At 44.8% G+C, this 14,180-nt stretch overlaps 1 pseudogene; it reads right to left on the reverse strand.

Annotated features, from left to right (window-relative positions):
- The window catches only part of LOC112310989 (V-type proton ATPase subunit d 2 pseudogene), a 40,759-nt pseudogene that overhangs the window by 26,453 nt on the left and 126 nt on the right, over positions 1-14,180 (reverse strand).

The following is a 14,180-nucleotide window of genomic DNA, read 5'->3' on the forward strand; positions in this document are numbered from 1 at the left end:
TGCATTTATTTGAACCAATAAGACCACGGGTTGAGAAAATGTTCTGGAGAAGAACAGTTTTGTAGCTCATTTTATACATCAGACTGAAAGAAGGAGGTGAAAGGAGGATTACATGAAATCCATTGGTGTAGATTAAGGGGGCGGGAGGGAGCAAAGTGGGGAAATCTCTGGGGTTGGATAAAAGGTAAAACAGAGAGACACATTCTTCTTTTACATTGGTGGGTATAGGATAGTTAATAATTAATACTTATAGCACATGGAGATGGTATGTGGGGAGCAAGAGAACAACGAGGGGCTCTGTGGTCCATGCCCTGGCGGAGTGGGTGTGCCCTGAGGGGTCTGCACAAGACTTACATTCGAAAGGTATGTTATCTTAGCTGCAAAGAGACAATAGACAATCTCACCCACGGTAAAGACTGACCTTTGTCAAGGAAGCTACAGGCTGAGGACGTGACTACCCACTTTGACCTACTTTTACTTCGGAATTTTTAGGTCCAGACCATTCTATGTGGTTACTTTCTGTCTCTGGGTTTGTAAGGCCCACCAAGCAGGCCTCCCCTGAGCTTGTCAGGTTTAGTATGAGGCCTCTTTTTCACCCACAGATGCATTAAAACCAAATCTAGAATGTGGGAAATTCTATGGAAACTTATGACCTAATTTCATCTACAAATAAATGTCATGAAAAAAAAAGAGTGTGTTGAGTGTAGATCCTGTTTATATTCTGCGGCATAGTAAGAAATACACTACTTGGTCTTTGTCCATGGTTACAGACACAGAGCTCCTAAAACTGTTGGAATTTCCTGGATGCTTGTATCTTTTATCATTCTAAGGAAACATTTTAGAGCATAACTGAGTTTATGCTAAATGAGGTGACTTACCGTGGGGGCCTGTAGGTAGCCCTAGGATGGGGATGGTCACCAGGAAGACCTAGTGATTAGGGGGTTGGAACTTTCAGCCACACCCACCCAGCTCTGGGAAAGGGACAGGGGAGGGGAGGTTGGGCTACAAATTAAGTTTTATAAAGACTCTTGAACAACAAAAATTGGTAAGTTTTCAGACCAGTGAAAACATCCCTACGTCAGGAGGGTTGTTACAGAGCCAACGGGGGGTGGGGTCCCAATATACTATTATGGAAAGGATCCCCCCTTTCTCTCTCTGGGGGTTCCCCCCCATACACACACACCTACTAGGTTCTCAATGCCAGCAGCCAGAGGAAAGACGTCTCTCAATGCCAGAGACTGGTGAAAAGGAAAGAAATTATTTAAGTTACACAGATTTAGAGTAATGACTTAATGTCTTCAATAAGATACTAAAGTCCTTTAGAATACCCACAGATGCACAGTCCTTCCCTCTCCCTCTGCCCAGTCGGGGGTACTGTATCTCAGAAAAAGAAATAGAAGTCCGTGATTCAGGCTCCCGGCACCATCAGCTGTGTGGTTGCCAAAATCTCCAGTTAATCCAAAGCCATGTGGCACCTTCTCACGGCCCATCAGCAAGAGTCCTTTCTCCCCTTTTCTTCCCGACAAAGTCTCTCCTGCCTAATCTGCGTGGCAAAAAGGAGCACTCCAAAACCAAGTGGTCCTCTCTCTTCTCCCCACGAATCACATGGTCCTCTCTCTTCTCCCCCCAAACCGCGTGGTCCTCTCCTATTCACTCTGTGAAAGCTGTGTGATCCTCTCCCCCTTCTCTGGAAAAGCCTCATGGTTCTCTCTTCACTCCGCCAAAGCCTCGTGGTCCTCTCCCTTCTCCCCCAAAACCTCGTGGTCCTCTCTCTCTATGACTGCCATGCCTAGGTTTAAATCCCAGCGCCAGTCTTCCTCTGCAGCCCCATTTCTGACTCCTCCTACAATCAGTTACACCTGCCAGCATCCCCGTATTCTTCCAGCTTTACTGCGCTGCCATAGTAAGTCTGGGCAGGTGTGGCCCCATGGTGTAGAGCCAATCATCTCCAAGCTCTCACGCAGGCCCTGTAACCAGGGGGAGTTGCTTCCCAGTTATGTCTTGGGTGCAAGTCACTCCCATCCCCCTGGCTCAAAGCATAGCCACAGGTATTTAACATACCTATGAAACCAGTCAAAGGTCATAGATATGTTAAATGACCATGCCAGGGGTTAGCTGCAAAGCTGTTGCTATACAAAATAGCTCTGAATGGCCCTGCTCCATGTGTCCCTTCCCCCAGCTCAGGCTTGTGGGGGTGAGGACATCCTAGATATATTTTTCTAATATTTCCTGGACACCTTGAGTTCTGGACCCCATTACAAATCCCTATTTGAGGTCCTCCTCTTGGCTGCACCCTGTTGCAGGGTGGTGCACTCCAGTTCCACTGGGACAGAAGCTCCTGCTTTTGGGGCTATCTGGACCCTGCCTTACATATCTCTGCATTGGGCTGTTCATCATCTGTATCCCTCACAATAAACTGGTAAACAAAACGAAACATTTCTCTGAGTTCTATCACCCGCTCTGGCAAATTAATCCAACCTGAAGAGGGAGTGGTAGAAACCTCCAATCTATAGACAGTCCGGAGCGCAGGTAACAACCTGGACTTGCAATTGGCATCTGAATTGGGGCAGTCTTGTGGGACTGAGCCCTTACCCTGTGGGATCTGATGCTGTTTCCAGAAAGATAGTGTCAGGTTGAGTGGAAAGTGTAAGATTCCCATTCAATGTCTGCTGAGAACTGGAGAATTCCTTGGTAATGTTGGAAAAACAAACACATATCTGAGACCGCCACTCAAACCAACTTTATAAAAGACATATTCAGACAACTGGAGAAAGCAGAACACTGGGTATTATGTGACGTTAACAATTGCTGATTTTATTGTATGTGATAGTCCTACAGTTATGCTCTTCAAACTATCATACTATCCTGTCAATTTTCTGTCTGTTTGAAAATGTCCTTACTAAGAAAGTTTTTTTTAAAAAGACTTTCTCTAGAAATACTAAATACCCAAGTAAACGGAGAGATATAGGATGCTAAAAAAAAAAAAAAGCAATTAATTAATGGAGCACAAGAAAGCAAGAAAGAATCCAACTCAAACCCCATGTCCCAGCTCCAGCAAGCAGCAGGATGTGCCTGAAATTCCCCCAAATCCCTGCTTCAAGGCCTGGAAGCGACTCCAGATGTCTCTTGACCTCAGGCCTTTCTTGCCTAGGGCCGTAGGGCTGCAGCTTGCGCCAGGCCCTTTGTGTAGCAGGCTGCACAGGCAGCCTCATAATTCACAGAGCCCTTTGGATCCCCGTGAATAGTTGGTCACATTCTCTACATTTTCATGCAGATGACACTGCATAGGGTGGAGGGTGGAGGCTGGGGCAGTTGATTAGGAAATCACAAGGGCAGCTCAGGAAAAAAAAATCTCCCTAAGGGACCCACAGGAAACCAGGATAAGCTACATCCCTTCGGGTCTGTTCCTGCCCCACAGTCGTGAGCCTGTCCGGCTGCATCGGCCCTTTCTCCAGCTGTGCCTTCCCTGCCAGCTGCTGTTTCCCCTCCGTCCCTCTCCTCCCACCCAAGGTACAGGAGGACTTTATTCCATTTAGAGAACTCCTGGTGTTTCCTGGCGGCCAGTGATGACTCATTTTTATTCCCTTGAATCTTCTCCATGGCCAGAGCATTGTTTTCCATATCCTTCCACCCCCTAGGAAAGAACAAAAGGCAATATTCGGTATTCTGGCTGGAGTCTGTGCTAGACCATCACACCCCGTACATGGGGTGGGCCGAGAGTTCTGCCAGCTCCCCTGGATTTCACACAGCACTTTGAGATGATCTCTAACAGTAGGATACATTCACTTTCCGGTTGAAGTGATGGGTTATATGACTCATCTATTCCCTAAGATTTCCAGTTATAGTCATGAAGTCTGACTGACCTCTACCCCTGATGTAAACCCTTGTGTTTATAAGTAACCTAAGTAATTTACCACATCTTTAAAGCTGAAATCATGCTTCCCATCCCATGAGTTTGTGAACTCAGCAAGATAAAATATTCTCTATTGCAAATCCACCATGCTTGAAAAGTTGGTATAGTTGAAATAAGTCTAATAAGGCAGGTTTGAATACCTTCTAACACAAGAATTTTATCTTTTCTTCTCTACCCCAGAGTATGGCCAGATCTATGGGACCTCCAATTGCATCTTATTTCACCTTGTGATTTTAACTGGAACCACACTTAATTTTAGCAAAGTTAAAGTATGAAAAATTTACCTAAGCCATCCAGAAGTAGATTTCTAGCAGAGGGCAAATAGGGTCTCAGCATCCCAGAATGTTGGGGATTTCTGACATTAGCTGACATCTACCCTCCCTCTTCACAGGTGAGAAAATTAAAGCTCAAAGACAGTTGTATTTTGCTGGAGTCAGAGAGGTAAGTGAAACCACGTTCAAAAACAGATTTTCTGTGAAAGACTCAACACCCATTCTCTCACTCATGTCAACTTCCAAAGTGTCCTCCTCACTAGTCTCTTCCCATCCCTTTCACTTGTCCTTCATACAGCTGCCTGCCACAGCCACCTCCTCGGCAGCACACATCTGAGCTCATCTCTCCTGGCTCAGAACTGTTCAATAGTTCTTGGCTGTTCCCGATGATATTCCCGCTGTACCTCACATTGCACTCATGTGTTCTTCCCAGACCACGTGGAAAAGCAGCTGCTCCCCACGCAAGCCCTGTGTTTACTTGTATCTTTTCCTGGGCAGTTTTTTCTGCCTAGAAGATACTTCCTCTTGGTTTACCAGGCAACATGCTCCTACCTTCTAGAAGCAGTTTAGATGCCACTGCCTCCACAAATCCTTCATTAACTCTCCTAAGTGAAGGCTGTTCCCCACCTCGTCTCCCTGGACTGTGTACTGCGGGCCTCTGCTCTAGTAGACGCTGCTCTCCACCTGCGGTAACACTGCCATTAACTATGAACATTCTGCTTCTTCCCACTAGATGATACATTTCTTTAAGACAATGACCAGTTCTCGTTTACAGCTCAGCAGAGTTATTTGCTCAGAGTAAACATAAAAAAAATTGTATTAAATTGGGTTAAAATAAGTATCTTTGGATATCCAACAGCATTTAGACATGTGATTTTAAAGAGCTGAAATTAAGTATTTTACATGTGTCCAGGCCTGATCTTCCTAATTGTACCAAAGGACATTTTTATCTCTTACAATGTGCCATGAGTAAAAACAGGGAGGATTATTTTTCCTTTGCTATTTTCTTAGATCATGCTTGGCAGAAAGTCCAACTAGACATATATTTATTGATCACTGAGTAATAATTACCAGTCATCTCTGTCTGCTATAAAGTTATACCAGGCCAATGGTTTTAGGAACTACCTTTGATTAGGAATCAGAAGGTCTTGGGTCTACTTCAGAATACCAAATTTTTATCAATGTGACCTTGGACAAATAACAATCCCTATTCATCTTCCTCATCAGTAAAAAGGGCTATTCATAAAAGATGGGTTCTTTCAGTCCTGGCTGGTGTGGTTCAGTGGATTGAGCGCTAGTCTGTGAACCAAAGGGTCACGGGCTCATTTCCCAGACAGGGCACATGCCTGGATTTCAGGCCAGGTTCCCAGTAGGGGGCGTGGGAGAGGCAACCACACATTGATGTTTATCTCCCTCTCTTTCTCCCTCCCTTCCCCTCTCTCTAAAAATAAATAAATAAAATCTTTTAAAAAAAGATGGCTTCTTTCACAAACATGGCTGCCACCCACATAGCAACAAGGGTGTAAACCAACTCCCCAAACCTATGTGGTGTGAGTTCAAGCAGTGGTTGTCCGAGTGTAGTCCCCAGGCCATTGGGAATTTGTTTTCAATAACAGTTCACCTTCAACATTACTTTGTGTTGGTCTCAGGTGTACAGTACGGTGGCAGACAATTATACGCTTCACAGAGTGCTCCCCCAACATCCCCAGCACCGACCTGGCGCTGTACATAGCCACCACAACATCACTGACTACATTCCCTATGCTGTATGCTACATCTCTGTGACTATTTTGTAACTGCCAATTCGTGCATCTGTTGAGAATTTGATAGACATGCTCATTCTCAGGCCCCACCCTGATCTGAGTGAATCGGAAATACTGGGGAATGTTGGGTTCTGGCGCTTTCTCTTCTCTAAGTGGGAGGTGGTGCTGGGCCTGTGGGAAGCTACATTGGGGTAGTTCCTCCTCATCCTACCAGCTTATTGTCCAGGCAAGTCTAGAGTGATCTTGTATATTATTTTAAAACCAAGGCACCACAGGCCAATAACACCTAGCTGACTTTCCTCACAGAGGTAAGGCTCTGTTCTCAAGTTCATGGAACATAATTGTTACTGGACAGGGACCTGGCCCTGAGCAGGTCTGCCTAGGGCCAGCCTGTAGCAAGTGGGTTCTTGACTTCCTGTAGGAAAGATTTCACAACATGAGTCCAGGGAACTATGAGGGTACATTTATTAAAACTGGGGATAGTAAGACAAGGAAGGGCTTAGCATGGAAGAAGCAATGGGACAGCCTGGGCAGGGCTGCCTTAGCTCACTGGGAAGTCAGAGAAAAGGGGGCCTTAGGGACAGGTTCAGGGGATTAGCCTGGGACAAACTGCCAGCTGCCCATTGCCTGAGGATTTAGGAGACACGTGCCTGTGGGGAAAGAAGTGGGGGAAGAAGGAGGGAAAGGAATGGCACGGGCTGCTCCCCTGAGGGAGAGTGCATTCTGGGTCCTTTGTCTTAAGGGTTTTTATCTCTCTCTCGCAGGCCGGAATCTTAAGGGAGACCTCAAAGGAGGCTTTCAGTAGAATATTAATTAGTTCTCCAGGTGTGCTCTTTTAGGATGGTGGTCTCCACTGATTGTTCCATTCCAGGGCAGGTGGGGAGTGGGTCTTTATTCCTTGCAGGGGTCATGGCATCACCTGCCCAGTTTTGCTGCTTTTTTGGGCCTGGAGTGAAATGCCACTGAGGCCTAGATGTTATCTCCAGGGAGGAAAGGCCAGGGGAGGAAAGGTTACCATGGGGTTGAGGTCCTTGTTTCCCCAGTTTTGCCCCCTGCCAGGCACTCAGGGCTCCTCAGCCCTGATGACCATCTGCACCTGGCTATAGTTTGCTCTGCCATTGTTTCAGCTGTCTGTCTCAGTTTCCCTATTCCACTTGCCAAGGAATTTTCCTAGCTTCTCACTGTCCTGTCTCCTAATGATTGTGTAAATACTTTGAAAACTGAGAGGGGCCATACAAATGTAAATATTGCTAAAGTTGCCAAGTGTAGAGAGGAGTTGTCTAAAGGAGGAAAACAGAATAAACGGAAGAGGCGCTGATGACAGATTACATAAACTACTCTTGGTTTCTGAAGAAATCATCCTTTTGACTGTATTCCTAGCTTCCCTCACTTGAGGTTATTCTGCGGCTCTGCTTATACTTGAAGCAAAGATGTAACAATGGATGAAGTGAAGATACTGAAATTTAGAAGAGAGCCGCCTACCCCACGGCCAGTATCAGGCCACTTCACTTGCACAGACAGATTAAACCCTCTAGTGCCCCCTTGAGGGTTCAACTGGCAGGAGCACTGCCTTTCATTCTGAAGCAAATTGGATTTTCTCCCTATTTCCAGGGCTCCCTGCCACTTGAATGAAGAATCTGAATTTGGGTATAGTTGGGACCATTACCACCACAAACAAGAAGCTCACCCTTGTCAGTCCTGCCTAATCGACACAGATTAGGTCTTTACAAAATGCAGAATTGATTGGTCTCCAATTTCTTCCCTCCCTCCTCTAACCGCTCAAGAGGAGAATTTGGGTATAGTTGGGACCATTACCACCACAAACAAGAAGCTCACCCTTGTCAGTCCTGCCTAATCGACACAGATTAGGTCTTTACAAAATGCAGAATTGATTGGTCTCCAATTTCTTCCCTCCCTCCTCTAACCGCTCAAGAGGAGAAATGCTTACCAAAGACAATGGTGTAATGGGGCTGCAAATGACCTTGAATCCAAAAGCCAGAGTTAGTATGGCTGTGGGTAAATACCCTTTCAACCTCATCTTCCTTAGGGTATATGAGTGGGCCATATGGTGTTTGTAAACTGCAAAATATTTATAATACAAGGGGATAGGATCAGATTGCTGTTGGCAAAGCATAAACAGCCAAGTGAGATTATCTTGGTCAAGATCTTATTTTCTAAAGAAGACTTTGTAGACAAAGGAGGAAGGCATGTTTATCTGCGGTAGTTAAAGGACAAGGGGGACAAATCAAGACATTCACTTCCTCCAACATGGTAGAGTTGGTGGTTAGAAGCATGTGAAGAAAATCCAGCCTCACATGGATAAGTAGCTGGAAAAGGGTGAGGTGTTTCAGATAAGCTTGCAACTATTGGTACAATACCAAACTACTAATATTAGTTTCTTAAAGATTAGTAACAACATGGAATCTGAAACCACATTGATGAACTTTTTGTATTCTGTTACATTAAAATATATTGATCTTTCTTGCGCTTTGAATAGATCTTTTACTCAGGATTCAATGGGTTATGCAAATCAGATTTTTGACACATTTCATCATACAATATTCAAATATATCAAATTCATTAATGTTACCACCAAATTTATCAGAAAGTTTCAAGTATAGAAAACTTGTGAAGCTCACTGTGCTAGATCCAAGTTTTCCAAATTTCTCATTTTCACTAGAAAGCTCAAAATTTATTATTGGCAGAAATAGTGTTGTTTTTCTCAAAGGGATTAGCTCACCTTACTTTTGAATAAATATCTGCCAAACACCTGGAGTATGAGAAACTATAATTTGTTTGCCAGACTGTGTTTTTTTCTTTAAGTGTTCATGAAAGGGAATCTTGTTGAAGTTGTACAAATGTTTTTCTCCAAGACAACCATCCTACTTTGATATGCAGAACTGCTTTTCTTGTACTTCGACTTTGTCTCACTAAACATTAAAAGGACATGAATTCAAGGTGAAACCAGGAAAGCCACTTTTCCTGCTGCCTGTCACCTACCGGACCCAATAAGCAGAGACAGGGGTTGAATCTTTATGGGCACTTTATTCAGATGGCCAGCGACCTTAGAAGATGGCAGGTTTGAACCCTAACACACCATCTTAAATTCCATTTCAAACCAACCCTTCTTATGAGGAGAAGGAAAGTATAGGTAAGCAGTTTGGAATTCAGGGAAAAAGTCAATCAGATAAAAGGCTGCAGCATTCTTTCATTCATTCCCTGGGCAATGGTCTCTTTATCTGTGCCCTGGGTGGTGGGTGTCTTATCCTGGAGTACAGTGGCTCAGATACCACCTTGAATTGCTTGCAGCTCTCCTGAGGCACAAAGGTGGAGCTGCTTATGGTCTCCTGGTCAGGGTGGGTCATCCCTTCAGTTCCTGGGACAATAGCTTTTTTTAAAAAATTTTTATTGTTATTCAATTACAGTTGTATGCCTTTTCTCCCCATCCCTCCACCCCACCCCGGGACAATAGCTTTTTACATGCATTGATTGCTAAGCTTATTAACTATTACCTGAATAAAATTTCTCCAACATTTGAGCCCCCCATCAAAGGATTGAGATTTAGTAAAATGAATAATTGTACTGCTTGATCAAAGACATTCTTAGGTGAAACTGGCATTTTATTTTATTTTTATTACAAATGTGCGATGGTGAAGAATACTACCGATAGTTTGGTGCCAGCATCTTGCTTCACGCTAAGATGTCAGCAGTTTAAACCACCATGTTTTTGTACCATTGGTGCAGCTATATTAACCATGGGAAAAGACAAATAATGTCTTTGTATTAGTCCAAAAAGAGTTTGACTTCATGGTCGTCCTGAAAGGGTCTCAGTGACCCCCAGGAATCTGAGAACCACAGTTTGAGAATCATTGACCTAGACGACCGTTCTGTCTCAAAGATTGCACCGTATTTTCCTCCCAAACCTCTCCTGAGAGCCTGAAACTAACCGGGAGAGGCAAAGCTAGAAGAGAACCAGGAAGGTAGGTCTAAAACGCCACCTGACAAGGGTCCTTTTGAGGAAAACTTTTATCCCCTTCTGCCACCTAGTGGTAAATCTCAAACACTACAGCCGACACACAGCAGGCCTTTTCCTACGTGAGACAAAGGAGGAATATGGTTTCCTTCTTGATGTAGCAGTGGCATTAATTTCTTTTAATCCCATTTTAATTTTAATTTGCACAGGAGAATAAACAAATCCTATTTGGTGTAAATAGCTTAACAATTTCTTTTGTAAAGTTTGTTTTTATTTTTCAACTACAGTTGACATTCAATATTTAATATTAGTTTCAGGTATATAAGCTAAAGGTTAGACATTTCTATAACTAGGAGGTGATTCCCCATAAGTCTAGTACTCACCTGGCACCGTACATAGTTATCTCAATATTATTGATTATATTCCCTATGCTGTGCTTGACATTCCCATGACTAGTTTTTGTACTTCTTAATCCCTGTCTTCCACAGGGGGCTCAGAGAAAAGGGAAGAAATGCCATGGGGCTGGGGTAGAGGAAAGATATTTGCTTTGCCATCTCCAGGGGGCCATTCCTGTGATGTTATTCACAGGTAAGGAATGCCGGTTTGGGCCTGTGTGTAACAAATAAGGTAGAAGGAGGCGGAAACTCTTTGTGAGGATGAGCTGAGGAAGGAAGGATTAAATAATGAGAGCTAGAGAAACAACTAGAGTTCTCTGTTACAAGCCCCTAATCCATGCTACTGGAAGGGAGTCCTTCACATTTACCTAACGTCAGTGACAGAGGGTGGGGTTAGGGACAATCCCAGCTCCTCCCTGAGTTCTCCTGTCTCCATCTGGTCCCTACATAGGCTCTCACTTCAACTCCTGCTTCCAGCCCCTGTAGAAACGCTCCAGCAAACCACCTGCTATTCATTCCCTAAACGAGTCATCTTACCACAAGTATCCAGGACTGACCTGGAAGACAGGGCCATTGCTGTGTGCTCCCAGCACCCTGCATTCGCTCAAGTTTTACTCCCACTGCCTTTTACTGTATCCCCTTGCTGGTCCTCTCCACCCAACTATAAGCGCTGTGACGGGGGCGGCGGGGGGCGGGGGGACTTCATCTATATCCCTGTTGCATTCCAGGCTCCCAGCCCAATGCCTGCAGGTAGCTGGCCAACAATGAAACCATAGAGTGTTCTAGGATCCAGCTTTGTAAACCTCTTAGATCACCTGAGTATACATTCTTCTGAGGAATTCTTTCATGCTTCAAGACATTGCTCAATACTTCCCTTCCAGGAAGCCTTTCTTCCCTGATGGACCCATTCCCACCAATACTTGGAACTTCCTCTGTGGCTACAGCCCTTTGTTTGTACTGACTAGCAGCACAAATCTAACTGGCTTGCAAGAGATTCAGTTCACTGCATTTGTATCTTCCCCACTGGAGACCAAGCTACTTGAAGGTAAAGGCCACTCTCAGCCCCATTTCCTCATAGTTTACGTCACACAGAGGTAACTGTAAACTACGTATTAATTTCATGTTTCCCAGAAGAGGAAATCAAGCTCTTCCCTTGGAACCAAGGCTTGTGTGATGCACGGGTAGGCAGGTTGGACTTGAGTAGTACAATAGAAAGCACCACTTCCAATTGTCATTCTCAAAAAGAATAATCCACAAAAGACATTTAAAATGAATTTTGCTAAATTAATCTATTTATTCACTGGCTTTTATATTGTAATAATGTCAAAAATTCATTCAGATGGAAACAATTTTACCACTGGTGAAGTGGAAGCTTGGCATAGTAGAAAAATCATAGCTTTTACAGCCAGAACACTTGAGTTTGAGTCCCACCTCTACTTTTTTATTCCTTGAACAAATTACTTAACCTAATCAACCTTGTGTCCGGCTGGCAGAGAGATCAGGGATAGGTGGAATTATTATTACCTTTTTGTAAGCTGTGTGCATACAAAAATATTCTGTAAGTAATAAAACATAAAATTGCACTCTACCTAGGACTTAGGGATATATTCAAACAGATTTATAACTATATCTGGAGTATCCTTTGAATTACGAAGATGGAAACTGAGTTCAAATAGGTTAAGGGAAAAAGAGGACTATCAAAATCGCAAGTCAGGGGCACCTGGTGTGCATCCAGGTTCGGGCACATCTGGAGGCAGAGGTGCGAATGACCTCCTCAGAGCTCTGACTCGCTTTGCCGCCTCGAGCAGGCTCTCCTCATAGCTCGGGGAAGAGGACTGTCAGCAGCCCAGCTGCCATCCCAGGAGCTCAGAAAATCAGGAGGGAAACGGAAAAGAGCCCATGTAGCCTGATGGGGAGGAACCAGGTCAGAACCCCACAGAACTGGGAAGACCCATTTCCCAAAGTAAAGCTGGGTCGTTTCAGCAGAGGAAGAGAGAGTATGTGCGGTGCAGGCAAAAACAAGAGATGCACACTACAACCACTCTGAATTAATTATGTTTCAGTTCTTGGTTTTCAAGGCATGTCCAGAATGTTCCACCTTCTTATCTCCCAAGGTCCTGGAGACCACTAACTCCGTGGTGTCTTTCTAACAAATGCATAGTTTACTTGAACTGTGGTTATAATGACTGATATCTAGTGAATTTACTGTGTGCTGTGCTAAATGCTATACACTGATTGTTTCCCTTCATCCTCCCAACTCTCCTATGAGGAAAGCACTATTATTTCCTTGATTCAGATGAAGACAGAGACGCACAGAAAAGTTAAGTCAGCTACCCAAGGGGGTGGGGTCAGGAGTCTAACCCAGGGATTCCCATAAGAAAGCTTGCGCTCAACCGCTACAACACCCGCACACGACCCCATGCGCATCATACCACCTATAACACATTGCACACATTCCTCTGGTCTCCAGCATCTGGCAGAGTTACTGAGCAGAGCAGATGCCATGTTAACATAAGCTGACATATAGCTAATGTAAGTGGTGGAGGCCTACTTTTACCACCGCCCCTTTTATGGCCACGGAATGGAAATGACAGTGCTGCTATCCCGTTGGGCTGTGGAAGGGTGCAGTGAGGCAATATTTGCAAAGCTCTCGGGACAGTGCCTGACACACGGTCAAGTTCTCATTATGAGCAGCAGCATCCCCCTCCTGCTCCTCCTCCTCCTCCTCCTCCTCCTCATCATCATCAGGCTAACCAGTGATGCTTGGGCTATGCTTGGGTTGGAAGACCTGAATAAGACAGGGTGCCCTGCCTAAGGAAAAAAAACAGGCCTGAGTCTCTACCCAGAAGGCTTCAGTTCTGCTTGTACTGTTGGTGGCACCTATCAAATTGGACAGCGAAAGACAGCCCATGTCAAACATCTGGAAATTTCCACCGCTGGCAGAGCCGTCTAGTTTCTTCCAGTTTCCGTCTGTGGAAGATCAAATCTCAGCAGAGTGTTTTCACAGGGACATTTCTATGCCTTGCTGGGCCCACCTGAAGACACAAAGCATAGGTTGCTATAGAAACTGAAGCACATTCCCAAGGCAGAGAATTCAGAGGCCTCTGCCAGTGGAGAGTTCAATTCCAGTCTCACTTCAATTCTAAGACCTTACAAGAGCTGAGAAACCAACCCTCAGCTCTCCCTTCACCTCTTCTCCTCCCTACCCTGGCCATTCCATCACAGACCACCCCTTATAGGATTTATATCAGGAGTTGTTAACCTTTCAGAAATGTCATTGCAAGTTTTAATTTATTTATTCCTTTATGGAAATAAAAGAGCAGGTGCCAATCCCCTGCTAAAGGGTAGACAAGCCTAAAATAAGGAGGGTTACCAAAGAGTCCCTGCTCTCTCCCAGACCCTCTGCAGCATGAGCGGAGAGGAGGCGGTCTAGGTAATGTGCCTCTTGCACCCCTGGGCCTTGAAGGTAGAGATGTACTGATGGCCTGAAGGAAGGGAGGGAGAAGGGGGCGGGGGCTGCAGCCCCCGGGGAGAAGAGTGTGGCTGTCCCTCTCAAAGCTCGGTCCTTTGGCCGAGCCTCAGGTGTGGATATTGCAAGAGCAGCTCTACACGAAATAGTGCACTTGGTGTCCCACCTTTTGTAAGTAGACCAGCAGAGACTTCTTCCCCAATCTTGAAGGTTTTTCTCTAAAACCTTTCCTCAAAGGGACAAGCTTTCCCAGGCCATGTGTCATATATATCAAATATCATACACTGAACTGTCATTGGTAAGCACACCAAGGTTATCTGTCAACCCTTCTTAAATGTCTCTCTACTTCCTTTCAACACCAGGCTCTTATAGTAGTAAATTCTTGCTGCCCCTCC

Source organism: Desmodus rotundus, chromosome 7, assembly GCF_022682495.2.
Source record: "Desmodus rotundus isolate HL8 chromosome 7, HLdesRot8A.1, whole genome shotgun sequence".
In the NCBI taxonomy this organism is placed as follows: domain Eukaryota; kingdom Metazoa; phylum Chordata; class Mammalia; order Chiroptera; family Phyllostomidae; genus Desmodus; species Desmodus rotundus.